A 26904-nucleotide genomic window follows, 5' to 3' on the forward strand; every position below is an offset into this window, starting at 1 on the left:
TGAGTATAGCAGCCAGTTCGGGCGTAGCCCTCAGGAGGGAAGCTTGGATGCACTTGTGTCATTTTGTGGAGGCTTTCAAGTCTTCTTTCACAGACGCCCCATTCGACGGGTCCTCCCTTTTTGGATCCAAAGTGAAAGACACCCTCACTAGATGTGAGCAGGAGGGTAAGACTTTGTCTGCCGTTGGGGCCCGTTTTTCGCTTCCCTCTAGACCTTATCCCAAGGCTCAGAGGGGAGGGAAAATGTGGTTCAGAAAGTCTTCCCCTGCCCATCAAAGTGACCCCCCCTCCAGGGGCAAAGGAGGGGGGAATTTTAATGGAAGGTGTCACCCTAGAGGCGGTGGAGGCCCCCTCAATACAGGAGACAGCGAGTCCTTTCGTGATTCCTCCTACCAACGTCCCTGAGGGATTACCCGACTGTGCATCTCCGGAGCCAGTCGGGGGTCGTTTTTCGGAGCATCTTCAGGCCTGGGAATCCATCACTCAGGATCGATGGGTGCTTCGTATCATCACCAGAGGTTACACCATTCCCTTTATTCGTCCCCCACCCGCCATCAAGGAAAATCCCGGACGTTGTACCCAGTCAATGGGATCAGGCAGCAATAGAGGTCTCAAAGCTGCTAGAAAAAGGAGTCATCCAACCAGTCCCCACAGACCAGATCAGACTAGGAACTTACTCAAGGTTATTTTTGGTGCCAAAAAGAACAGGGGACTTGAGACCCATTCTGGATCTCAGCCGTTTAAACTGCTTTGTATAGAAGTCCAAGTTCTGAATGGTCACTTTGCAATCCATTTTCCCATTGCTGGAAAAAGGAGTATTGATGTGCTCCATCTATCTCAAGGATGCCTATTATCACATCAAGATAAACAAGGCTTCCAGGAATCATTTACGCTTCCGGCTGGGAGCCAGTCATTTTCAATTCCGGGCCCTGCCCTTTGGTCTCACCACAGCCCCCAGGGTGTTCACCAAGTGTCTGGCAGTGGTGACAGCTCACCTGAGACGTCTAGGATTCCAGGTGTTTCCTTATCTAGATGACTGGCTCCTCACCACCCCCACCAGGTATCTACTTGTTCAAGCCACGAGAGCTACTGTCAAACTGGACCATCTTCTAAGGATTTCATTAAACTGGGCAAAATCTGTACTGCTGCCATCACAACATGTTGCCTTTATCGGCGCAGAGCTAGACTCTATAGAGATGCGAGCTTTCCTACCGGCAGAGATAATAAAAGTGTTACAGGCCCAAGTCCTGGCTTTACTACCCCGGGAAAAAGCCCAAGCCAGGATGGTTCTTCAGTTGTTGGGATCAATGGCGGCTACCATTCTCCTAGTTCTGCTAGCCAGGTTACACATGCGAATACTTCAGTGGCTCCTTTCGGCCCAGTGGTCATATCAGGAACGTCCCTTGTCCCATCCGATTCTCATCACGGAGAGATGCCAGCAGGATCTGCGTTGGTGACTTCTCTCGTCCAACCTGAATCAAGGGAGACCCTTGAGCCCCCCGTCCCCTATTGCCACAGTAACCACGGATGCCTCCCAGATAGGGGGGGCATTATCTGGGCGAGATGGTCCAAGGTACGTGGCAAGACCACGAGGTTCACTTGCATATCAATGTTCTGGAGATGACAGCGGTGCTTCTAGCGTTGCAGGCACTTCACAGCTCTCTTCCCAGGGGAACTATTGCGATTCTTTCTGACAATATGTCGGTTGTCTGGTATCTGAACAAGCAGGGAGGAACCAAGTCCTACCCCCTTTGCAGGGAGGCCATGAGAGTGTGGAATTGGGTGATCGCTTCCCAGCGCTTTCTTGTGGCAACGCACATTCCAGGGAAGTCCAGTGTGATAGCAGACAGGCTGAGCAGAGCTATTCTGATGCCTCACGAGTGGTCCCTGAACGACCGAGTGGCTGCTCAGATCTTCTCCAGGTGGGGCCTTCCCTGCTGTGACCTCTTTGCCAGCCCCCTAAATGCAAAGTGCAGCAATTTTTTCACTCTGATCTCCCCACAGGGGGAGTCACCCAGGGATGCTCTAGTCCACAAATGGCCCTCCGGTCTGCTCTATGCCTTCCCACCGGTCCCTCTTCTTCCAAGAGTGATTCAGAAGGCTACCTGCTTGGGAAGCAAGATGATTTTGATCGCACCACACTGGCCCCATCAAGTTTGGTTCCCCTTCCTTCGGAAGTATGCGGTGGATGGTCCTTGGATTCTGGACCCAGCTCCAGACCTATTGACTCATCAGTCAGGACAGCTCCATCCATCCCTATGAACTCTCAAGCTCGCTGCCTGGCTTCTCCACTTCCGACCTTAGTCAGACAGCATATCTTTACCCCGGAAGTAGTACATATTCTGTCTTCCTCCCACAAGTCTTCTACTAGGAAAATATACTCTAGTAAATGGAAGAGATTTGCAATTTGGGCTCAGCAACATGATCTTGATCCCCTTACAGCCCCTGTGTCGGCGGTGTTAGATTTCTTAGCAACACTTAGACAGGGCTCGGCTGTCTCTACTATAAAGGTTCAGTTGGCAGCAATCTCCAATTATCATGTTGCACATGAGCCTTCCCTCATGGGTCATAAGCTGTGTAAAGCCTTTCTGAAAGGAGCCTGGTTGCTTCGCCCTCCGGTTTCGCAACCCGTCTTGCCATGGGATTTAGATGTGGTGCTCAGAGCTTTAACATCTTCTCCCTTTGAGCCGGCAGCCTCCTGCAAATTGAAATTTTTGTCATGGAAGACTGCCTTTTTAGTAGCCATAACTTCAGCCAGAAGGGTATCGGAGCTTCAAGCCCTTTCTGTTAAACCTCCTTATTTAATTTTTCATAAGGACAGAGTATCTCTGAGACTTAATCCTTCTTTTCTCCCTAAGGTCTCTTCTGCCCTTTGTCTCCACCAGTCTATTGTGCTTCCGGTCTTCTTTCCACGGTTTTCCAAACAAAGCGGAATACAAATTTCACCAGTTGGATGTGCATAGACAACTGAGATTTTATTTAAATAGGACACAACAGGAGAGGAAATCAGATCAGTTGTTTGTGTCCTTTTCGGACAATAGAATTGGCAGATCTGTAACTAAGGGCACCACAGCTAAGTGGATTAGAGACTGCATCTCATTTATTTATGCATTAGCGGGTAAGGATCTTCCCTTTCCAGTTAAGGCACATTCTACCAGGGCTATGTCAACATCAGTGGCCTTTCATGCTAGACTATCCATAGATGAGATATGTGCAGTGGCTACTTGGACTTCTCCACATACCTTTATTTCTCATTACAAACTGGATGTGGCCTCTAGAGGTCGGGCTTCCTTTGGTTCCACAGTGCTCAGAAGTGTTTTCCAGTGAGCCTCCCGGGATTTAGGTGCTAGGGACGCTGTCCCGTCAGTAATGAATGTAGGCGAGATAGGATCACATTACATCTTTTAGTTATGTACTTACCATAACGATAGATGTATGTGATCCATCTTGCCTACATTCTTACGTACCCACCCTCCTTCCCCCTACCTGTTGGACTTGGAGGAAACTTGTATTCTGATTCCTCTGAGGATATTATTTTTTCTCTCCTCTTACATATATATCCTTGTGGTGTGTTGTATGTGGGAAGATAGTATTGGGGCAAACAAGATCTGGGGGTTTGGGCGTGATGCATCCTGGGATACAGGGTTAGCCCAGCCAATGAGAGACTTCGTGCTAGTTATAGTGGCCGAGTCGGAGCCAACTCTCAGCTCCGAGCTCGTCAGTAATGAATGTAGGCGAGATGGATCACATACATCTATCGTTAAGGTAAGTACATAACTAAAAGTTTTATAATCTTCATGTGTTATGACTGTAGTTTATACGTGGAAATCTGAGTGTAATTTGTATACCAGCAGTGACTGTTTATAAGTTAAAGATGGACATATATTTTTGTTGGAGGCAAAGCAGTAGATATTGGGGGCTAATACAGAGGTCTGAGAGGCCTTTAAGGCTAAATTTCACCTTACCAACGTGGCAACATACTATTAATGTCCTATGGAATGTCCATGGCACAACCCATGCATAGTTGAGACAAACCAGATTATTTATAGTATATAACATACATATCTATATTTATCTTGGATAGGATAACTTTTAAACTAATTTATATTCCTGTAGTTAAGGAAAGTTAAATTAGATCCATGCATTTAATAAAAGCGTGGATAGTATGTATATGAATGAATATTAAGGAAGTCAGTTCACCGTTTATTTTCTGGCAATAATGCAAGCTTCACATTACTAGCAGTGATAGAGCAGGTACTTTAAAATATGAATGAATATTAAGGAAGTCAGTATATTATTTATTTTCTGGCAACAATGCAAGTTCTACATTACTAGCGCTGACAGAGTATGTATTTAAAATAGTCAACCTCGGCGCACTGCTACCATACATGTATAATATTGGTTTAAAATAGTAAAAGCAATAATATGGCTTAGGAATTTAGTATGTATTTAGTACAGACCCAATAAGATTTAGTATGGGAACTTTTGATATTTATTTGTTCCCATAGGTTATTTTCATAAGCAGTTTGAGAATGTAAATATAAAGTTCCATGTTTTTAATTTAGATGCAATCTAATATTACTGAGCGGAGAGTAATGGCAGGGTGATATTATATTCAAGTCCTGTGTATTTAACCTGGAGGTCACTGAATGTGGCTAGCTTATATTTATACGAAAAAAACCTTTTTAAAAGACTTTCCTGTGTTTTACTCTCATATGTTTTGATTTTATGAAAAAGTTAGGGTATGCATACACATTACTATATTTGTTGAGAACACTATGATATCAAGGCAGGTAATTTTAGTTCATACCCATGAGCTCAGATGGAACGTCTATGCAGATATTATGAATTTCTTTTAGATTGTCATTTGAGGTGAATAAGTTGTATTTTTAAAGTTTTTATATGATATGGTGAGTTGTTAGCAAAAATGTCTTTATAACTGTTATAATCAGATATATCTTATAAGTTAAAGCGTTGCTTATAACTGTAATAAAACTTATATACACATATTAAGTAATACATATCAATGTAGCACCTTTATCAACGAAACACATCACGTGAAAGTGCACTATAAAAGTTTAATTGGAAAAGCATTTGAAAAATAACGGTCTGAAGAAGCATTTGCGAAAGTGCTAACCTTTGTATATTTAATAAACTGGCTTTGTTATTTTAAACAAAGATCTTTGTCGATTTGAATGGATTAATCAGTATGCTCACTTCTGTAAAGAGTGGTTTTATTTGTGGTCACCTTCTAGCATAACAACATTACTCGTGATTCATATATATTTTTTGACTAGAAGGTGTTTACTTCGCTGGGAACTTTTATATACTCCTGTGGATTATTTATAGTATTAGTGTAGTTTAGTTTTATGTGAAGTTTCTTTTTAAGACATTATTGGTAGTGACTTGAGTAATTAATTTGTTAAACCTTTATTGGTTACACCAGCTATGAGTGTATTTAAACAGTTTGTGTTTTTGTAGTTGCTATCTGGTCTGATGAAGCTAAAGCAGTGAAAGCGCTTACCTTGTTGACTACAATAAAGGAGCTCTGTTTTTTATATAAATATTTTGCCATTTTTTATGTCCTCTGAGTGACTGTTGCTTGAGGAGACTACAGCGTGTACTATTTGGATTGTGGACTTTGGACTTTGATTTATGCAGGTTCCTCCATTTGCTCACTTTTATCTTTTTTTATTACATTTGAATAGTTCTTGAGCAACGGAGGATTTATCACCAGGTGACTACCTTGTTATTGCTTTTTTCTTTATATCTCTACTCAGCAGAGTAGATGTGCTATCCTACTGTTACTTCTTCAATGGTATGGCTTACTTGTCTTTTGATACTTGCACAAGCCTACACATCTATTGCATGCAGCCCTCCCAACATCTTGTCTCCCACATGGCCTGCTGATGTCATCCACTATAAGTTGCTCTGCAGACATGTAAAAGTCAGACTAGTGCTGAGGCGCTTGTGTAAAGTACTGTTCTGTAGTCTGTGTACTTAGGTAGGGGTTCTATTCTCATTGCAGTCAACTGGGTGTGTGTGTGTGTGTGTGTGTGTGTGTGTGTGTGTGTGTGTGTGTGTGTGTGTGTGTGTGTGTGTGTGTGTGTGTGTGTGTGTGAGAGAGAGCTGTTACTTTACATTACAGAGAGCCTTCTATACCAGCATGTGCGACACTGGTATCATCATATGGTCAACAGACAATGCTGATGTCATTAACTATATCAGATCATTGCATATGCAATCCTCCCACCACGGCAGGATCATGCACTGTTCTGGAGTCTGGGCAGATGTCCCCTTAGGTTCATAGGAGGTTATTAGGCTATTGACTCTATGGCCTTTATAAGCCTAGCCATGTTATACCCTTGTTCCCTTACTGACCAAGTTGTATGGTCTATATTTGTAGCTGGAGTCTACGATCAGCACCAACTGTCCTTATCCATGAGAGACATAGGTGACACCCCAGGGTAAATTTATGGTCTCCCATCCAGTTGTCTAAGTTATGCTTAAATACGTATGGTCATTGAGGAACTCTGTTTTATGTAACTTGGGAATGGCAATTTATGGGAAACAAATCTGTCTCTCCAGCATGTCCTGCTAATGTTGCAGGCTAGGATAAGATCCCTAGAGTGAGTGAGTCTTGTCCCATGTGACTTGTGGATGTGCAGAATTTCCATTAGAGCAGGGTCCAAGGCTGCTCTGTAGGCCAGGCACAAGTTGTCTCTCAGCAGCCTAAAGATACAGAGTACAGTGACAGGGCCTTCAGTCTGTCCATGTAGGTCATGTGTTGCAGGCCATGAATTTTCTTGGTGAGAAACCTCTGAAGTCTCTCCAGCTGCTTCAGGTGTCTGGTGAGGTACATACAGAAGGAAGGAAGTGTTGGATGAGTACAAGGGAGTTGTGACATCCTTAGATCTGGATGTTATGCACTTACTTATGAGGTGTGCAACATAGAAGGCTTTTCTTACCACTGTAGACACATGGTGATCGAAGTTAAGATTGCTGTCAACCTGTATTCCCAAATTTCTCACCACAGGGTTTGAGATAAGGGGGGGGGGGGGTAGTGTTAATATTGCAATTTGTAGGGACCTCCCATTTACCAAAAGGGGTGATAATGCATTATCTTGCATTTAGTTTAAGTCCGTGGCTTTGGCACCAATCATTTCTCTGTGTAAGCCCTTTTTGTAGTAAGTCAACATCATTGGAGGATTCAATGACTGCGCCCAGTTTGCAGTCATCGACAAACATGGTAAGCCACAGGCCATCTATTTTCCCCTGGACTTCTGAGAAATAGACACCAAACAGTAGGGGGCCCAGCACAGATACTTGTAGAACACACTAAAAGATGTCCCGTGCAAAAGAAAGAAGTTGCAAATAAGTACTGTAAAGCTACTTATTTTTAATTCATGCTTTTCATTCGAATCAAATACAAACTTCTTCATACAAACAGTATAATTAAAAATAATACATTTAAATACTGGTGCATTAAGTCACATGGTATAAAAAGCCCTATACAAAAGAAGCTAATGAATAATTCATCAATTACGTCCATCAAACCCACCCAGCGTATTTCATTCATAAAACCTAATTCAGTGTTTTGTATTCACCTTAATGCACTGAAAGTGCTTGATGTAAACAGAACCTGAAGTGCTAAAAGGCCACCTATTTATGTCACTAAGCTGTACGCTTATAACATAAAAGCCCCTAGTAAGGAATTAATCTATTAAATAGAAAACGGGCCATTGATTCCAAACCAACCTGCCTAGCACATTCATACTACTTGCAATGATACACCCGTATAGGCATATTAGTAAAACTCCATATGTGCTCTGACTTGACACATAAAATATCATAAACATAAAGCAACATACAATAATCATATTACACAGTTTAAATATATAAAATCAAATTAAACTGTCCGGAAAGATTCAAAAGTAAAAAATATAAATGAACAATTGAACCTACACTAACTTCTTATCTGAAAGAATGCATGATCATTGCTCTACGTTACCTTAACTCATGATAATGGAAGTTACATAACTAGCGCTATACATTACTGAATAAAATAAAATAAACTATCACATTTTTCCTTTCAATGTTACCTGCCAGCACCTACAGTTCACTGACTTTGGCATGCATTAAATAAATCCTATGTTTTATTTATTTTATTGTTTTCTTATAGGGGCCATAACTTATACCTAAGCATAGGGAATGGAAATAAATAACTCATTAGATTTTATCTGGCCAGACTTTTTAGCTTTAAAATACACTTAATAGAACAGGATTCATTCAGGCCGGGATATTTATAAGAATTTAATTTAATCTGCCAGAGTAATTCAAGTTCCTCCAGCTTCAACCCCTCAGGTCCCCCTCTAACATCATGTATTACTTGGTCAATCGCCAAGTATTTAAATGTGTGGTTAGTCTCTATTGATATATGCTTTGCTAATGCATTGTCCAGTTTCCCTTTACTGATTGCATATTGATGCTCATAAATATGCTCATGGAACTTTCGTTCCGTTTTGCCAGTGTAATAGGCTGGGCATTGTTGGCATTTAGCAAGATAAACCACACATTTAGAATTACAATTGAATTTATTCCAAATCTTATATACCACATTATTGTTGTTAAAGGAAGTTATCACATCTGCATGCTTAAAGTAACTAAATGTTTCACATTTAAACATACCCTGATGTTTAGGTTTGCTAATTATTTTGGACTCCAACAGATTTTTCAAATTGGGGCCCCTCTTAAAAGTGATCCTCGGTGGTCCCCCTACTTTCTGGGATAAATCAAGATCACTGTTAATCAAGTCCCAGTTCTTATTCAGGATGTACCTCACCATGTCACTATCCATACTAAACGTCATAATTAGACTCAATGAGAGACTCATAGATCCATTTAATTTTAATTCCGGGGTACTTGAGGTTTGTTTATTACCACTATTGGGGTTTGTGACACTAGGGATACCTAAAATAGGGGAATACATGCCCCTATTCCTATTTGATTTGATTTAAAATCTAATGAGTTAATTTATTTCCATTCCCTATGCCTAGGTATAAGTTATGGCCCCTATAAGAAAACAATAAAATAAATAAAACATAGGATTTATTTAATGCATGCCAAAGTCAATGAATCGTAGGTGCTGGCAGACTACATTGAAAGGAAAAATGTGATAGTTTATTTTATTTTATTCTGTAATGTATAGCGCTAGTTATGTAACCTCCATTATCATGAGTTAAGGTAACGTAGATCAATGATCGTGCGTTCTTCTAGATAGGAAGTTAGTGTAGGTTCAATTGTTAATTTATATTTCTTACTTTTGAATCTTTCCAGACAGTTTAATTTGATTTTATGTATTTAAATTGTGTAATATGATTATTGTATGTTGCTTTATGTTTATGATATTTTATGTGACAAGTCAGAGCACGTATGGAGTCATTGCAAGTAGTATGAATGTGCTAGGCAGGTTGGTTTGGAATCAATGGCCCATTTTCTATTTAATAGATTAATTCCTTAATACAGGCTTGTATGTTATAAGCATACAGCTTAGTGACATAAAAAGGTGGCCTTTTAGCACTTCAGGTTCTGTTTACATCAAGCACTTTCAGTGCATTAAGGTGAATACAAAACACTGAATTAGTTTTTGTGAATGAAATACGCTGGGTGGGTTTGATGGATGTAATTAATGAATTATTCATTAGCTTCTTTTGTATACAGCTTTTTATACCATGTGACTTAATGCACCAGTATTTAAATGTATTATTTTTAATTATACTGTTTGTCTGAAGAAGTTCGTATTTGATTTGAATGAAAAGCGTGAATTAAAAATAAGCAGTTTTACAGTACTTATTTGCAACTTCTTTCTTTTGCACCAGACGTCTTTTAGTGTGTTTCTTGAGTTGGGTGCTTTTTTTGTTTATCTTAACAGATACTTGTGGTACAGCAGTGGTAACTGGCTGCTGGCAGACGTGGAATCCCCAACTTTGACTAAGCATTCTGTTGGTGAGCCAGTTGGCTACCCATCTAGTGATATATGGGTTAATTACCAGCTGTGTAAGTTCCTCAATGATGCCTGAGTGGGGGATTGTGTCAAAAGCCTTGGCTAAGTCAAGATAGACTGCATGTGCTGTTTTGCCTTCATTCAGGGCTTTGGTGGCATTCTCGAAGAAGTCCACCAGGTTTAATAAGCATGATCTACCCTTAACGAAGGCAAATTTCATCAGGTCAAGAGTTTAAAGGTCACCTATGTCGTTGTTGACAAGGTCCATGATGATTCTCTCCGTGGCCTTGCTGATAAGCCTGGTTAGGTTTATGGGTCTATAGTTCCCAGGGTCGGTTGACAGACGCCTTTTGTGCAAGGAAATTAATGTTGCTGTTTTCCACTCTGCTGGGAGAAAGCCAGTACTTAGACTGTGTTTGATGATTCCACTAGGTCCTGTTTTAGACCCCTTAGTAGGCAGCCTGGGATGTTATCCAGTCCCATAGATGCTGTGTTTTTGGCCATGGAGAGTGTGGTTATCACCTGGTCTTTGGAGATGTTAGGTAGAGGACTGGTGACAGGTATGCTTTGAGGTATGTCTGGCAGGGACGGGGGGGGGGGGTGAAGTTTTTCCCATATCTGTCTGCTAGCAGGTTGGCAATGTCATCAGGGTCAGTATGGAGTGATACCATCCACTACTAGTTCGGCACAAAGCTGGGCTTTCCCTTTTAGATTTCTGATGTAGCTAAAGAACACCTCCAGATTATCTTTAGCTAGGGATGCTAGTTTAGCTTTGCAATTGGCTTTAGAGGACTTTATAAGATATCTAATTTGCTTGTTCAAGTTGTCAATGGTGTCCTTCCTCTGCTGAGTCAGTTACCTCTTGTTCTTAGACATTAGTGTCTTCCAATTGTTGTATAACCTATTTATGCTTGATGCCCACCAGGATGGCTTGTTTTTTTTTTTTTTTTTTTTGTGAGGACCTTGTTTTGATCTGTTCAGGTACAGCTGACTCTATACATTTGTATAGGTGTTTATACAGGGCATTTCTGTACACCTCTATATAGCACTCATTGTTGACAGTGGTAGCAGGGTTTTTCAACTATTTATGGCATTGCTTAGGAGGCTATAGTTTGCTTTGGAGAAAATGTTCATTCTTTTTGCTTTTGAGGGGGGGATCAGGTATGATCGTTAATTCGAACACTGAATTCTGATTAGACCTTACCAGGGAGGGCAACACAAAGGTGGTAGTACAGAGACCCCCCCATGTTAGTATGTACTAGGTCTAGGGCATTCAACCCCCCTGTGAGGGCACAGACATTCTGTTCCAGAGAATTTGTATTGACAAAGTCCAGGAACCTTAGAGTGACCATGTTTGTGTTCATATATGACTCCCAATCGATAGAAGGTTAGTTGAAATCACACATGACCAAGGTATTTGGCCATACAGTGAGTGCCTCAAGTAGGTCCAAGTAGGCAGAGTGGTTCTCGTGGTTCATGGTGGGGGATCTATACCTAACAATGATATGAACTTGAAGTAGCTCTAGGGAGTCATACAGTTTAACCAGTCTTGAGGTTTATTTGTCTTTAATGAAGATGTACACATCTCTACCTTTGGTTCTTTCATGCTCGTTTTGAGGTCTGAATGTGTGGAAGGCACAACAGTAGCCTTGCATGGCTGGTGGGGCTCTCTATGGTCCTAAACTATGTCTCTGTGACTACACAGACATGGGCATCTTCCAAGGTAAGGAGTGCTTCCAGTGAGTGCAGTTTCTGATTTAGACTCCTTACATTAAACAGCATAACCTTGAGTGGATTTTTTTACACCAGGGATTTAGTTGTTCTGATACTGCCTAAAAAAGGCACTATGGGAATGCAAGTACCTTTGCCAGTAACCGAAAGCCAAGAGGCGAAGGGTGAAGACCTTCTCTGTCAAAGCAGGGTGGTCTGTCGACCATATCTTCCTAGGTTAACAGATACTGGATCCCCCTGGAATGACACCAGAAGCTAAGCCAATTGTTGAAGTCAATCATGTTTTGTTTATACTGACTCATCATCCTAGGTGAAGGTGGAATGCTGCTTAGGGTTAGGGACATACCTGCCTGGGACACAATCTGAGAGCTCAGTCATGTCTCTCTTCATATAATTCAGTGTGGTACAACTGAAGTCATGTACGACAACATGTACTATGACAGAGTCATAATGGTACTTGTTGCTGAGAGATTTGAGAGTGTGAGTGATCTGATTGATCCTGGCACCTGACATGCAGGTGACCGTGACCTTCTCCAGCATGGTGAGAGGGACATCTGTGTGTCTCACTATGGAGTCGCCTATGACCAAGACATTTGGTTCTGAGGTGTTTTGCTTTAGGGGCTTACTGGCTGAGAGACTGTTGTGTGTATTATGTGTAGTACATTCTGTTGGGTCTGTATTGGGTGCAGTAGGTTTGCACTTGTGAGGTCTCTGATCTTTAGGTAGGCTTCTAGTCTAGCCACACTTCCCTGCTCAATGTCCTCGCCCTCCAACTGTCCAATATCTGTGGGCTCAGTGGCCTGGGTAGGCACAGGCCTACTAGCTGTGTCCAGGGAAAATGAAGAGGGTGGCTGGATGTCAACCTCTATGTCAGATTCAACCTCTGCACCCCCCCCCCCCAACTGTGTTTCAGTTACACCACCATCAACATCAGTGTCTGATGAGACACTGACATCAGGTGGCACAGGGCCCACCCTCCCACTGTCAAGACAACCTGTGATAAAAAGGGAGAAACACAAGCATACATTAATACCTGCACTACTATAGTGCAATGCATGCTAAACAACTAACAGCACTGCCATTATTACAGACAGTACAGCAATACACAAAACAGGCCTAAAATGACACATTATGATATTTCTTTAAACTGATATGCAGTACTGAAATACATTTATTTGGCTTACCACCTGCAGAAGACATACGTCGTTGGATTCCTGATGGTCCTGAAATAAGGCAGTCAGCAGTACCCACTGGAAAGCATAAAACAGTCTATGGATGTGAAATACTAGCAACAGGCAGGATGCAAAAAGTACAGTTGTGTACACTTACCATAAATGTAGATGTTCGAGTGTATTCACTGTTGCAGTCATTACATTTGGGTAATCCTGCTGGCAGGTTGACCTCAGTCGGCCTGAATTCCAAAGTCTTGGGTCCTGTGTCGGCAGTCGTCGCCCCTTTCTTGACGTCAGGTCATCAGGGGTATAAAAGAAGCAGCCAACGCCACTTTCTTTAGTTTTTCTTGCCCCAGATGTCAGGTTCCCCATGAAAGGGCAGTCAAAATTTATATCTATATATATAATAACATGCAATATAAACTTTACCTTCATCCACAAGTAAATACACCACATAGGTTGTATAAATCAGAGAAGGAAAGATAGGTTCCATCAGAAGAAAAGTGGGGATAGCGGGTGGGTAACCTGGACTGCAACAGTGAATACACTTGAACATCTACATTTATGGTAAGTGTACACAACTGTACTATGTTCTTCGTGTTTCACTGTTGCAGTCATTACATTTGGGTAGATTCCCAAAGCTATGATTGGGAGGCTGGAGCTAAACAGCATTAGGAGCGGCTATGAGACCCTGCATAACTGCAGTGGCAAAGCCTGCCCTGGATTTAGAGTAGAGTGGCAGATGATAGTGCTTTGTAAAGGTGTGCACTGAACTCCAAGTAGCTGCCTCTAAAATGTCCTTGGTTGGTACTCCCCTGAGAAAGGCTGCTGAAGTGGCTGCAGCTCTGGTGGAATGTGGCCTAATGCCCTTAGGCACTGGCTTGCCATGGTATAAGTAGCAGAAACGAATGAAGTGGCCTATCCACTTTGAAATAGTCTGCTTTGAGATAGCCTTTCCTTGTGATCCTGCAACATATGCCACTAGTAATTGCTCTGTTTTTATGAAAACTTTGGTTCTGTCCAAGTAGAATCAAAGCTGTCTGTGTACGTCCAAAGAATGCAGAATTCTCTCCCACTTGTTCTGTGGATTTGGATAAAAAGTTGGCAGATGAATGGTTTGGTTAAGAGCTACACACTGCACACCACTTTAGGCATAAATGTTGGGTTTGTCCTCAGGGAGACCCTGTCCGGATAAAAAATGATAAAAGGTTCCACAGCCATGAGTGCCTGTAGCTCTGAACCTCGTCTTGCAGAAGTTATTGCAGAGCTGTTTTCCAAGATGAAAACTTCATATCAGCAGTAGCAGCTGGCTCAAAAGGAGGCAGGGTGAGTTTTTCCAAGACGTAGTTGAGGTCCCATGCAGGCATTGGTGATCTCCTTGGAGGCCTTAAATTTTTGGCTCCTCTGAGGTACTGTTTTAATAAGGGATGAGAAAGGATTGGTGGCTCTGCATTGTAATGAGCCGAAATGGCAGAGGCATGAATTTTAATAGATGAGAAAGATAGGCCTTTGTCCAGTATCTCAGTTAAGTATTGTAAAATCTGAGGAATATTTGGCACAGCTGTATCTGTTCCTTGTGCCTGGTTCCAAGCACAGAATCTCTTCCATTTTCCAGCATAAGATTTTCTAGTACTAGGTCTTCTGGCTTCCAAAATGACATCCATCACAGCTTTGCTGAGAGGTGTGTTTCGTATGACTACATTATCCGCCATGCTTCCAGGTTTAAAGTCCTGAGCTGGCTGTGCCGGATCTGATAGTTTTGCTGGGACAGTAGATGCAGTACTTGAGAGGTAGGGTCCAAGCTGGGCATTGAGACAAGCTCCTTAATATTGGGTACCAGTGCTGGCGGGGCCAGTCTGGAGCAATCAGTATCATCTTTGGCTTCTCCTGTCTGACCTTTAGGAGTACCTTGGGGAGGACAGGCAGAGGGGGAAAGGCATATACTGATAGTTTTTTCCAGCTGAAGGATAGGGTGTCCACTTTCCATGCTTGTCTGTGATGAATCCTTGTGCAGAATGTCTTTAGTTGGTAGTTGTGAGGGCAGGCAAATAGATCTATGTCCGGGCATCCCCATTTCCTTGTTATCATGCCGAAGACTTGTGGATCCAGCTGCCACTCGTGGGGATCCATGAGGTTTCTGCTTAGTTCGTCTGCCAGAGTATTTTTCCTTCCTGGCAGGAATTGTGCCTGCAGATGTACTTGGTAAGTCAATGCTGTGTCCCACAAAGTCATGGCTAGTCTGCAAAGGGGGTAAGAATTTGTGCCTCCCTGCTTTTTTATATACCACATGACCGTGGTGTTGTCTGTCTTTATCAGTAGTTGTCCTGGATGAAGTAGGTCCTTGAAGGCTGTCAGGGCATTTTGAACAGCTAGCATCTCTTTTAGATTGATATGTAGATGCATTTGGTTTGAGGTCCATGTTCCCTGAATGCATCTTCCTGCCATGTGGGCCCCCCAGGCATAATCTGACACATCCGTTGTTAGTGTCTGCCTGGCTGAGGGTAATGTGAACGGCTGTCCCTTGTTTTGGTGACAAGCCTTTGCCCACCATAGAAACTCCTGTTGCAGGCAGGGAATGAGAGCAATTATAGTTTCCAGGCTGTGACAATGTTGAGTCCAGACACTTTTTAGGTACCACTGAAGTTTCCTCATGTAGCCCAAAGCCTGCAGAATTTTTCTTGCAGATAACTGGGCCTTTGTTGCTAACATTTTGAAATAGGTAGTCAGTTGCTTTTGTTTGTCTGGCATGAGATAAGTCATCTGGGCAGTTGTATTTAAGCTTGCACCCAGGAATATTATCTCTTGAGAGGGTACTAGTTTTGATTTCTTTTCGTTGACTGTGTACCCTAGGCATGTTAGAAGTTTTTTCACAAACGTCAGATGCTGTAGAAGGATGTCCTTGTTCTCTGCTTGAATTAGACAGTCGTCCAAGTAAGGATATATTTGTATTCCTCCTTGTCTGCAGAATGCAATTACTGGTGTCAGGCACTTTGTAAAGACCCTGGGCGCAGCAGATAAGCCAAACGGCAGTGCAGAGAATTGGTAATGCATTGAGCCAGCCTTGAACCTGAGGTATCTACTGCATATTTGTCTGATTGGGACATGCAGGTATGCCTCTTTTAGGTCTAAAGTTACAAGCCAAGCATTCTTCCCCAGCATGGGCAGAAGCTGCTGCAAAGTTAACATTTTGAATTTTGGTATATCCAGGAACGTATTTCTAATTGATAAGTCCAGTATTGGCCTCCAGGCCCTGTCCTTTCTGGGTACCAAGAACAGTCGAGTAAAATCCTTGTCCCCGCTCTTGCTCTGGCACTTGTTGAATGGCCCTCATGTCCATGAGGGATGAGACTTGTTTTTGTGCCTCTGCCCATTGATTTTTTGGCAGATCTGGCCAGCCGTTTGCCTTTGGCAGGGTATGGAAATGGAACTTGTAGCCTTGTGACATGATATTTACAACTCACTTGTCCTGGGTTATAATGTGCCAATTTTGTGAAAAAAGTGCTAATTTTCCCCCTAAGGGTGCTGCCAGGAAATAAGTGCTTGGTGCCGGCAGGGGAAAGTCATTGGGACTGTTTCCTGTAAGGTTGTGATTTGTCTTCTCCACTTGTGGAGGTAGAAGCACCCCACTGCTTTGACCTGTATGAACCTTGCGCCTGGGATCTGCCTCTAGAACATCTGGGTCTGACCCTTTGAGGTCTGTCTGATACAGGAAAGGACCAATTCTTTGTTGGCCATTGTCTACTAAACCTAGGTGGCTATACTTGTAAGAAATCTTTGACCGTTTGCATAGATTTAGCCTTGTCCTCCATTTTCTTTAACACCTCTTCTGCCTTAACACCAAACAAAGTATCATGCTGTAAAGGTGCATCTAATAATTTAACTTTAACATGATCAGGCAGATTTTGTTCCTTTAACCAAGCATGCCTTCTAATTACAGAACCTGTAACTGTGGCCCTGCAGGAGGCCTCTAAAGAATCAAAACCACATTGCAAAGTATGCTTTCCAACTTGTTCTGCTGCATGCAATATATCCTGCATTTCCTTGTTTTCTGCACATTTTAACAACATTTTCTGTTTAAGCAATGCCATGACATGTTGCTGATATTTGAGCATATGCAACTGACAATTTAAGGCCCTTTTAGCCAAGGTAGCAGATGTGCAAACCTTTTTCCCCCATATATCCAATGCCCTAGAATCCCTGTCAGAAGGGGTAGGGTTTTTTGCAGCGGAAGCCTTAACTCCCTTGGGACCCTGAGAAATAGTTTCTAGGTCTGCAGCAGGGGTTTTTAAAAAGGAATTTATGTGAGTCAGGAACCCTGTAATATCTGTCAGGCTTAACAGGAGCTGGAGGTAGGGAGTCAGGGGTAAGGATAGACTCCGAATATACATCATCTACAATGTCTAACATAGGAGGGATGGCTAGTGGCTTGTGCTGAGGTAGTAATAGGAAATCCATGAGCCTCTTTTTAGACTCTGAAAAATCTTGGCTCTCCCAGTGGAAATGCTCCCTCATGGTATGTAAGGTTTCCCCACAAGAATAATCCTCAGGAGGAGAAGCTGAAGGTATGGATTCTTCAGCATCAGAATCCTCATAAGGGGGAAAAGAATATTCTTGATCAGAAGAGGAATCAGAAGAAATGGAAACCTGATCTGAAGATTCAGTCAGTCTCTTGCCTAGGCCTCTTATCTGGAGGGGGATGGGAACCCTGATCAAGGTAAACAAGTCTTCGGCCATTTTGAGCATCTGTTTCTTGGGCATGGAGGCCTGTCCACGTGACTCTTGAGTTTGCTTCTTTGCCGTTGAAGGTGCTTTAGTCTTTGTAGTCGGTTTAATGTATAGATGTTTGGGTCTGAATACACCCTCAGAAGCCGGTGCCTGCTCAGCGGCTCTGGACCCATCTGAAGGATTGGCGTCAGAGGCTCCAATACCTTAAGTTCCAAGTGGCATGGCCGACTCCACGTGGGAGTCAGTAGCGGCCTGCGACTCTAAAGTAGTGGTCATCAGGGGCTGCGAAAGCGCCTCACTGAGAACTGGCAAACCGGTGACTAGCTTAGGAGAAGCTTCGTCGTTGGTTTTGTGCCTCGGCTGTCTTTCTTTTTCTTTGCATTTTTTGTGAACTCCAGTAGTCGAATGGCATTCCGACGACATTTCTGGATAATTTTTTATTTTTTTATTTTCATTTATTTAACATTTGTTGACCGGGAAAGTCCGTCTAGGTTCCACAGATCCTGTTTTCAGCGGAGGCCCGGGGAGAAATGCTCCAGAAGCATGTCTTTAGAATGTGGGAGGAAACCGGAGTACCCGGAAGAAACCCACGCGAACACAGGGAGAACATGCAAACTCCACACAGAAGGCACCCCAGCCGAGAATCGAACCGGAGAACCTCTTGCTGTGAGGCGACAGTATTAACCACTGCACCACCCATTAAATTAAATAATTAAATCTGCGTCCAAAGTAGTTTAAAGCAAAATCATACCGATGCTTAATAGTGCGTTGGTTAAATCTAGCACATAACCGACAACCCAGAAAATTATGATCAGGGCCTAGGCAAGGAATACAGTAAGAATGAAAGTCCTTATGAGGTATTTGCTTCCCACAAGAAATACAATTATTAACTTTTTCTGACATCGGTTCTGGAGCAAGAAAAAAGTTTCCCCAACGGGGTACTTAGCTTTATAGAAGACTTCGGATCAGAAATTTGAACTCGAAAATCTCAGGAGTCGGCCGACCGGCACTTGCTAACTGCTTCTGCTTCGGGCACCATGCGGCAAGAAAGACTGAAGAAAATGGCGTTGGCTGCTTCTTTTATACCCCTGAAGACCTGACATCAGGGAAGGGGCGACGACAACCGACGCAGGACCCAAGACTTTGGAATTCAGGCTGACTGAGGGCAACCTGCCAGCAGGATTATCCAAATGTAATGACTACAACAGTGAAACACGAAGAACATCAAGGAGAGTAGCAAGAGGAACATATCCTTGTATGTGCCATAGCAGTAACTCAACTGTGTCCCCGCCAAAAAAAAAGAACAGCCCATTGTAGTTTGTGACATAACAGTTACTTTTCTTTCCTCCCCAACCCACAAAAAAATAGGCACATGAACCATTTTGCTAATAAAAACATCTTTGAAATGCTACATGTGCTTTCAAAGGACCTGTCCCTGAAACATTTGTACATATGTATCTCACATGTGACAGCAGAGAGTTATTTGACTTGTATGTGTCTGTTAGCAACTAGAAGGCCTCAAAAATTCAGACACTGATACCTCTCCAAAGTACTGATGATCACTGCATGCCCTCAGTTTAGCACCATACATTTGTTATGGGAAATTGTAACAGAGAGAAGTTAGAAAGTAATGAGGCACAGTGCAGTTTCCAACTTCACAACCCTCACAAGATCAAACAGGCAGGATGCAAAACAAAGAGAGTAACAAAAGCAACATACCCTTGTTTGTGCCATAACAGTAGCTCAGCTGGGGTCCATCCCCCTTGAAAGAACAGTGTATCCTTGGATGTGCCATAACAGGAACCCACCTTTGCCCCCCCCCAAAAAACAGCAGTCTATCCTTGTTTGTGCCAACCAACCTGCCCTTCATTTGATGGCAGCTGCAGATCATAGTATTCCCAGTTAATATCCTCACACACTTTAAGCTTACACACTGCATGTCTCCGAGTACCAGTGAGATAACTGATGAATGGCCAAGAAACACAGAAAGGTAAGACAGAGCTGTATATTTGCAAGGAATAATCATAACAGGATGTGTGATAACTAAGTGAACTACATCCAAATATATTAAATACAATACATTTGCAAATAACAGGTTATGCCTTGATATCAGTGTACATTCAGTTGCACTTGGTTGTGTGAGGAATTACTTAATTTCTTTGCTGCAGAGCTGCTTGTGTGGCAAAGATGGATAAGTCCCCCATCCTGTTTTTTGACAGTGTATTGGAGTGAGAATTTGGATCCAGACTTATGTAGTCATATATCATGTGTACTAACATTTTCCATTGTGTATGTCATATATTGATTTTCCTCATTTCAACCAAATCTCCGTTTTTTAATTTTTTTCTTTTGGGGCCACTGTTTGCGTCATTGTGCCACTTAGCGCAAACAGCTTTGGCTATGCTCATCTTGTTTGCACATACAGCAGCAGTGCACAAACTGGACGAATGGACCACCGGGTAGCAGACAGGACCCAGACAGCCACAAACATGCACTGGATGCATTCAACTAATACTACTAACTGTCTCGCAAACATGTTTTCCTGCAGTGTGCACCCTCGCTCATCGTGTTTGTGTAATGGTAAGTGATCCTGACAGCAACTTCTCTTTTGATCACCACATTGCCACTGTGGTCAGAAAGTCCTTCTATGTGGCACATCTTATTACTAAGGGTTTTGCATCCAGGAAGAAAGAGGTCATTGTCTCCCTTTACTCTTCCCTCATTAGGCCAGTCATCAAGTACAGTGCCCCATTTGGCATGTACCTCACTAGACACCTGCAACAACTGGAGAGGCCGCGAAAGTACCTCACAAAGAGGATCCTAGGCCTTAAACACTTGTCCTGTATGGACAGACTCAAAAAACTCCAACTATTCTCTGTCTCATATCGCCTACTTAGAGGCGATCTCTGCTTGACTTAAAAAGCCATGTCTGACCCAGCTCTGTTAGAAATGCTACATGTAAAGAAATCCCAATCCCTCTGCACTACATGCTCCAGAGACCTCAACCTCATTACCACAATTATCAGAACATGCTGGAGGGACAGGTTCATAACCCAGAGACTGCCCATGCTATGGAACAGACTTCCTATACATGTCAAGCAGAGCACCTCGCTGACCCTCTTCAAAAGAAATTTTGATGAGTGGTATAGAAAACAGAAAATGCACCCCGAGGATAACTCCGGTGGCTCTACTCGACAGAGGCACTGGAAACTAACATTGGGTGGCATGATGCCAGGGTAATCCTATGGGCTAGGCTTGTAAAGGCTCCAGGGCCATTAGCCTAGTACACACCTATGAACCTATAAAAGTGAAAGAATGCATAATTATTGCAATAAAGAAGAACCTACTGAACATATCATTTTGAAATGTAAAATAATCGATACATTATGGACTAAGATGAGAATCATTATTTAGATGAAATTAACGAATTCAAAAATATTAATGTGGATATGATTGAATACGTTTTTATAAAGATAAAGTGTTTATGAAAAAGATGACAAAAATATTTAATGTTATTTGGATAATTTGGAACTAGAGAGTGAAAAAAATATGTATAATGCTAAATGGAATTTATCTGAAATGTTAAAAAAAATTATATTTTCGTTGTGGGAAGTATAGTGGGGGTCAGATATAAATGTATTTTGAATGTAAAAGAAGTGAATATAGGATTATGGGAAGTTACTAGGCTATTGGCCCTGAGGGCCTTACAAGCCTAGCCAAGAATTTAGCCCATTTTCCAATAAGTCAGCACCCTATGCCACTGTCCATCAGGGACACAGGTGGAATCCCAGGGATGTATTTTCTGTTCCGCATCCAGTTATCCAGGTTGCGCTTAAAAAGGTTTATTGAGGTACTCTGCTTTACATGGAGAGAGAGAGAGAGTCTATTCCACAAAAGGGGGAGTCTCTGGGACACAAATCCGTCCTGCCAATGAGTCCTATTGATGTCATAGACAAGGTTGAGGTCATGCGTGTGGGTTTCTTGAGTGGAGCTTGACTTGCGGATATGCATCAGTCCCATCAGTGTGGGGGTCAATGTAAACAGTTTGTGTATAATCTTGTAAATAATGTAAATATTATTTTATTTATTCAGTTTATATTGTAAATATTTAAGCTGTTTTAAATAAAGGACCCCTAATCTTTAAGGAAGAGAACGTGACGTGAAACATGCTCTAGGACTGATACATGGCTCCAGAGGGCTGTTACCGTAGTTACAGGACATCCAAAATGGAGTAGAGTGCAGCAGAGATGGAGAGAGCAGCAGGTGAAAACTTACTGAAGGAAGGATAAGTAAGTGAAGTAACTGTTATGGGGATGAAACCTGGAGAACTGCAGACACAACTGCTGGTAGATTTGATGAACCAGGCAGAGCCAAGAGGAAGGAGAGGAAGTTCAATGGGGTGGCATGGTGGAGAAAGTATAACAGGGGAAAGAAAATAAGAGGGTGTAAACAGAATTAACAGCTGTGAAGAGACAATTCTGGGGGTATTCTCAGCTGGAGGAATAGCTAGTTTTAAGGGTTTACTTCTGCAAGAGGGATTTTTGGTTATAAGAAAGTTGTTCTGCAGATGTAGCCAGGCAAGGAAGAAGGAATTGAAAATGGACAAAGATTTGCAATTTCTCAACAGCAACAGAAAAGATGACAAAAGGTAAGAATAAAAAGTGTACATGATGGACTTGTGAACAGGCGAGTATTATTTCACCATTAGAGTTCAAGATTAAAGACATAAAAGCAGTAATTCATTTGGATGCTAACATTTTTATGAAGTGAAATATGAAAGCTTTAACTTGCTGGAAAAAAATAATTATGACTGAGACTGAAAAAAAAGAAATGCAATAGAAAGACTATATTTCAGATCTTATGACTTCAAAAAATGAAAATACATGTGCAATTTAGAACTTCAGATATGGATAAGCATGAACTAAAACTTTTTTTTTCTTTCACTGTGTAGTAAAATACATGAAGTTACAACATAAGTGATGAAAGAAATGCAAGGACTGGGGGTTGGGAAGTGTGACTGAATGGATGTTGAGAATGGGGAAATTCAATACATTGGGATGAAAATAATTTAGTACAAGACTATAACAAACAAAGGTGTGGCCAATGTAGAGAGAGGAGACATATAGCAAAAACTATAAGCCCGTTTGTGGAAAATATAAATAATTTGTTCACTTCTGGTTTGACTGTCCCAAATTTGAAAAGGAGAGAGTAGCTGAGGAGAAAAGCACTGAAGAACAGCAAACAGTGGAAAATTTAACTACAGAAGGTGTGGACTATACGGAGTGATATGAGGAGATTAAAACATTAGATAACATGGCGCTGGTGGAAGGGCGAGATTAGTGTGTGTTGTAAGAAAGGGGCAGAAGGAATTAAAAATAGTAGTAATGTATGTGTATACAAATGTACACTAAAGAAAAATGTTTGAAGAAATTCAAAGTTAGTTGATAGCAAATTTGTCTATTACAGTATTGTGAAACAAACTGTATTTTAAGAAAGGAGAAATGGAAAACAGCACAAGATGTAAAAATGATGAGAGAAGTAGTAAGCAATGGTAGGCTTAGGACAGGTAAAGGAAGAGAGTATACTTACAAAAAGGGGTTACATAAAACAGAGATTGATTATATATTGTTTACAGAAGACATGAAAGAAATACAGTTGTTAGTTATTTGGCCTGTATGAACAAGAATAAGAGAATGAAAATATAAGAAGAAAAAAAAGAAAAGGGTTAAAAAGGCCAACAAGAAATTTGCAGGAACAGAATGCCTTAAAAATGAAAGAGGTGCAAAAATATATACATTCTTTTTTTGGGGGGGGGGGATTGAATTCACTCAAAAGAAGGACAAGTTTTCTTAGCTTCAATAAATTTGCTTTGGGTGTTAAAGTGTTTGAAAAAAAAAACATTAACATTACTGGGAAGTGTGTTACTTGAAAGATATAAAGGTATATGGATGGGAGGGGGTAAGAAATGGAAAACAGAACAAAAGGTTTGGAAAAGAAGGTATACAAAATTAAAATAAAGACATTGAAATTGATATAAAGGAAGTAAAAATGGAAAGGAAATAATGGTATAAAAATAATAAAAGGAAACTATTATACTGATCCTTGGAAAAAGTATGTATGTGCGTATGTGTCTATGTGTGTGTGTGTGTGGGGGGGGAGTAATACAAGAAACCAATAAGAAAAAGACAGGAAAGATTACAATCCATTTTAAAGTCAGTGATCTTTGCTGGCATTTATTATTGGGCAAACTGCCAGTGAAAACATGAAATATAAAATGATAGAAGAAAGAATGCGTAATAGCTGTAATACTGAAGGGACATCACAATACTGTTTTTTGGACTGTAAGAAAAATAAATGTTTTGGATACTATTGAAAGATGCTTATGACTGGCTAGTATTAAAAAAAAAAAACAAATATGGGAAATAAAAGGTTATGAGTCAAAAAGAAATGTAAAAATATGTTAACGTTTTATTCATTAATATTTTGGTGTTTATGCAAAAGATGATGTGAAGAATTGCTGTACAACCAAAGAGAAGAAGATGAGGAATTAATATGGGATATAAGGAAATGTTTTGGATAGCAAGGGTGGGGGATGGAATGTTGATAAATGTTTTTAAGAAAATGAATGTGTAAAGTCTTATACAAAGTGTAAATATAATGAATGTGTAAATAATGAAAGAAAGATGGAAAAGTGCTAATATAATAAAGCAACCCTTACACTTTTTCAATAAGTGTTGTGAGATCTTTTACATCCACATGAACTAGAGGACCTCAGTTTAAGGTTTAATCTGCTGGATGGCACTCTCAGGAGTGCAGTATGCTCCTCATGCTGCACTGCAGTGTTAGTACTGGAAAAGTGATCCAAGTACGTAGTGTGGGAATAGAACCCACTGTGACGTCCGTGCCCTGGCCCAGCAATCAAGGAGCCTCAATCCTCAACACTAACACCAGAGAGGGCGTCTTATATATAAGGAAAGGATAACAAATACACACAGTAAAGTGCAATTTCCCTTAAGAGCACACAGAGTTCACAGTCAGCCCGGGGCTGGTCGCTCCCTTGGTCCCCAGTAAGACTCTCCACTGGCACACCTATAGGGTCCAGATCTCAGCTTAGTGGGCAAGCTAAAACCTCTAGCACCCTCTCTGTCCAACCAGTGCTTTGTGCCCCTGCCCAAGTAGCTGACACACACACACACACACACACACACACACACACACACACACACACAATGAACTTTGAGAAGAGTTTATACAACCACACAGACACTCCTGGGGAAGGCTGACACTTATTTCTAGATACTAAAGTCAAGATCACTAACTCAGAGTAAAGGGAATATCCCTGTCTGCTGTTATGATGGACTTAGACGATTTTCCCCCACTCTCTCACTTGCAGGTTCATAATCCTCTGCTGACACATTTGCCTGCTTTTCATCAATAAAGTAAACTAACAAAAATAAATAAAACTGCTGTGAAAATGAAACTCTGAATGTTTACCTTGTGACTGTTGAGAGTACATACACCTTCAGTGACAACTGTCCACAGGCTACTAAAGTTCAATTAGTATCTCACCTCTCTGCCATCAATATGTGATGGCCTCTCTACCCCAGGCCACTAATCAAGGAGCCTCAATCCTCACCACTGACACCAGTGAGAGATGGTCACTAATAATAGGAATGGATTTACACAGCATTTTCAGATGCAGCTCTCAGCATCAAGCACAATTTCCCCCCAAGAGCACACAGGGAACATGCTCCAGACCTGGGACTGAAATGTCTGTCTCTCCAGATCTCAAACAAGACTCACTTTGGAGCACTATGTCCCAATTCCAAGTAGCTGACACACCCACACCTGGGTATTTGATTTTCACATGCACACACTCCAGGGAAGGGCTGATATAGATTTACTAGCGCCACCCCTTCTGCCGAGACTATAAGGTAACCATGCTGCCACCACCCAACTTCTCTCAGGCTCTTACAAGGGTATCCAATTATACTGAGTAAAATTCATTACCAAAATAAATGGTAAAATGTAACCAAAGCAGCAAGGATTTTTGGAGTGGCCACAGTGTCACTAAAATAAGCACAAGTACTCTTAAGATGTTTAAAGTATTCTCTAAAAGACCAGCTACAAGGAAAGGTATAAAATATTTAATAATAAATAATAAAATAAAAAACATGAGAATACTAAAGATCTAAGGACAATAAAAACCAGAGTTTCAATCACAGGAGGTTGGCCTAATGGTTAAGGTGTTTGCCTTACAAACACAAAGTGCAGGGTTTGAGTCATACAAGGGATAATTGGCTAGGCTTAAAATGGCTCGCAAGGGCAGTTAGCTTAGTACTAATCTATGAACCTATAAAAATAATACAGTTGGACAGATTCAAACAGATGTAGAAAAACATTACTTAACTAATCTCACTGTATTTTCTGACTGTCTAAAGAATAACTATTCGCTAGCTAACTTAATTAATACAGCAAGGCAAGATTAGATGCTGAGATGCTTCCTTCCACAAGGCAAGGTGATGAGCTTCCAATTAACTGAACTCAACTCAACTAACTGAAATGACTAGCTGTCACAGATTTTTATATCAGGTTCCAAAGAAAACAAAACAAGCTGCTGTGAGAGTTCCATCCTATCAGTGCCGGTTATGCAATGAAATCACATTTGATCACCTGAATCTGGTACAACACACACTGAGAACTTTGCTAAGATCTGTTGCAGTATCTGAAAGGTATAGAACAATTTCAAAAACGTCTACTTTTCCCTTCCAGAATTCTTTGTTTAAACATATACATTTAACCAGTTATAATAACACTGTTGATACATTCCCCGGGATTCATGAAGCTTGCGCCAGGCGCAGGCGTAGCATAGGTGGTCTAACGCCAAATATGGCCACCGAGCGATTCAGGTACGATCCGGTTCCATGTGCACTACCAGCGTACGCCAGATCTGCGCAGCTCTCAGCGCATGTATGTTAATCACCCTATGCAAAGTAGTGCAGCATGCAATTGAAGGTACATAGCAATTCATGAAGTGGTGCAGGTGTAGTGTAAGCATACAGAAATGTAAACCAAAAAAAAAATGGTTTACATTTTTTTAAACAGAACATCGGAGCCATGAAAGCGGACCAAACTTACGCATTACAAAGTTAACATATGCCAATGGCTAAATATACAGCCAACGGCATAAAAAACACACACAACACATAAAAAATAACATTTAATGTCATGGCCACACTAATGCAAAATACAACCACAGGGCATGTGTGCGCAA

At 41.4% G+C, this 26904-nt stretch overlaps 1 protein-coding gene across 1 annotated transcript in view; it reads right to left on the minus strand.

Annotated features, from left to right (window-relative positions):
• The window catches only part of LOC122789363 (tyrosine-protein phosphatase non-receptor type 13-like), a 2815362-nt gene that overhangs the window by 355595 nt on the left and 2432863 nt on the right, over positions 1-26904 (minus strand). The window lies entirely within an intron of this gene.

The sequence above is a fragment of the Protopterus annectens genome, chromosome 14.part0 (assembly GCF_019279795.1).
Source record: "Protopterus annectens isolate FY-2018-M chromosome 14.part0, PAN1.0, whole genome shotgun sequence".
NCBI lineage: Eukaryota > Metazoa > Chordata > Ceratodontiformes > Protopteridae > Protopterus > Protopterus annectens.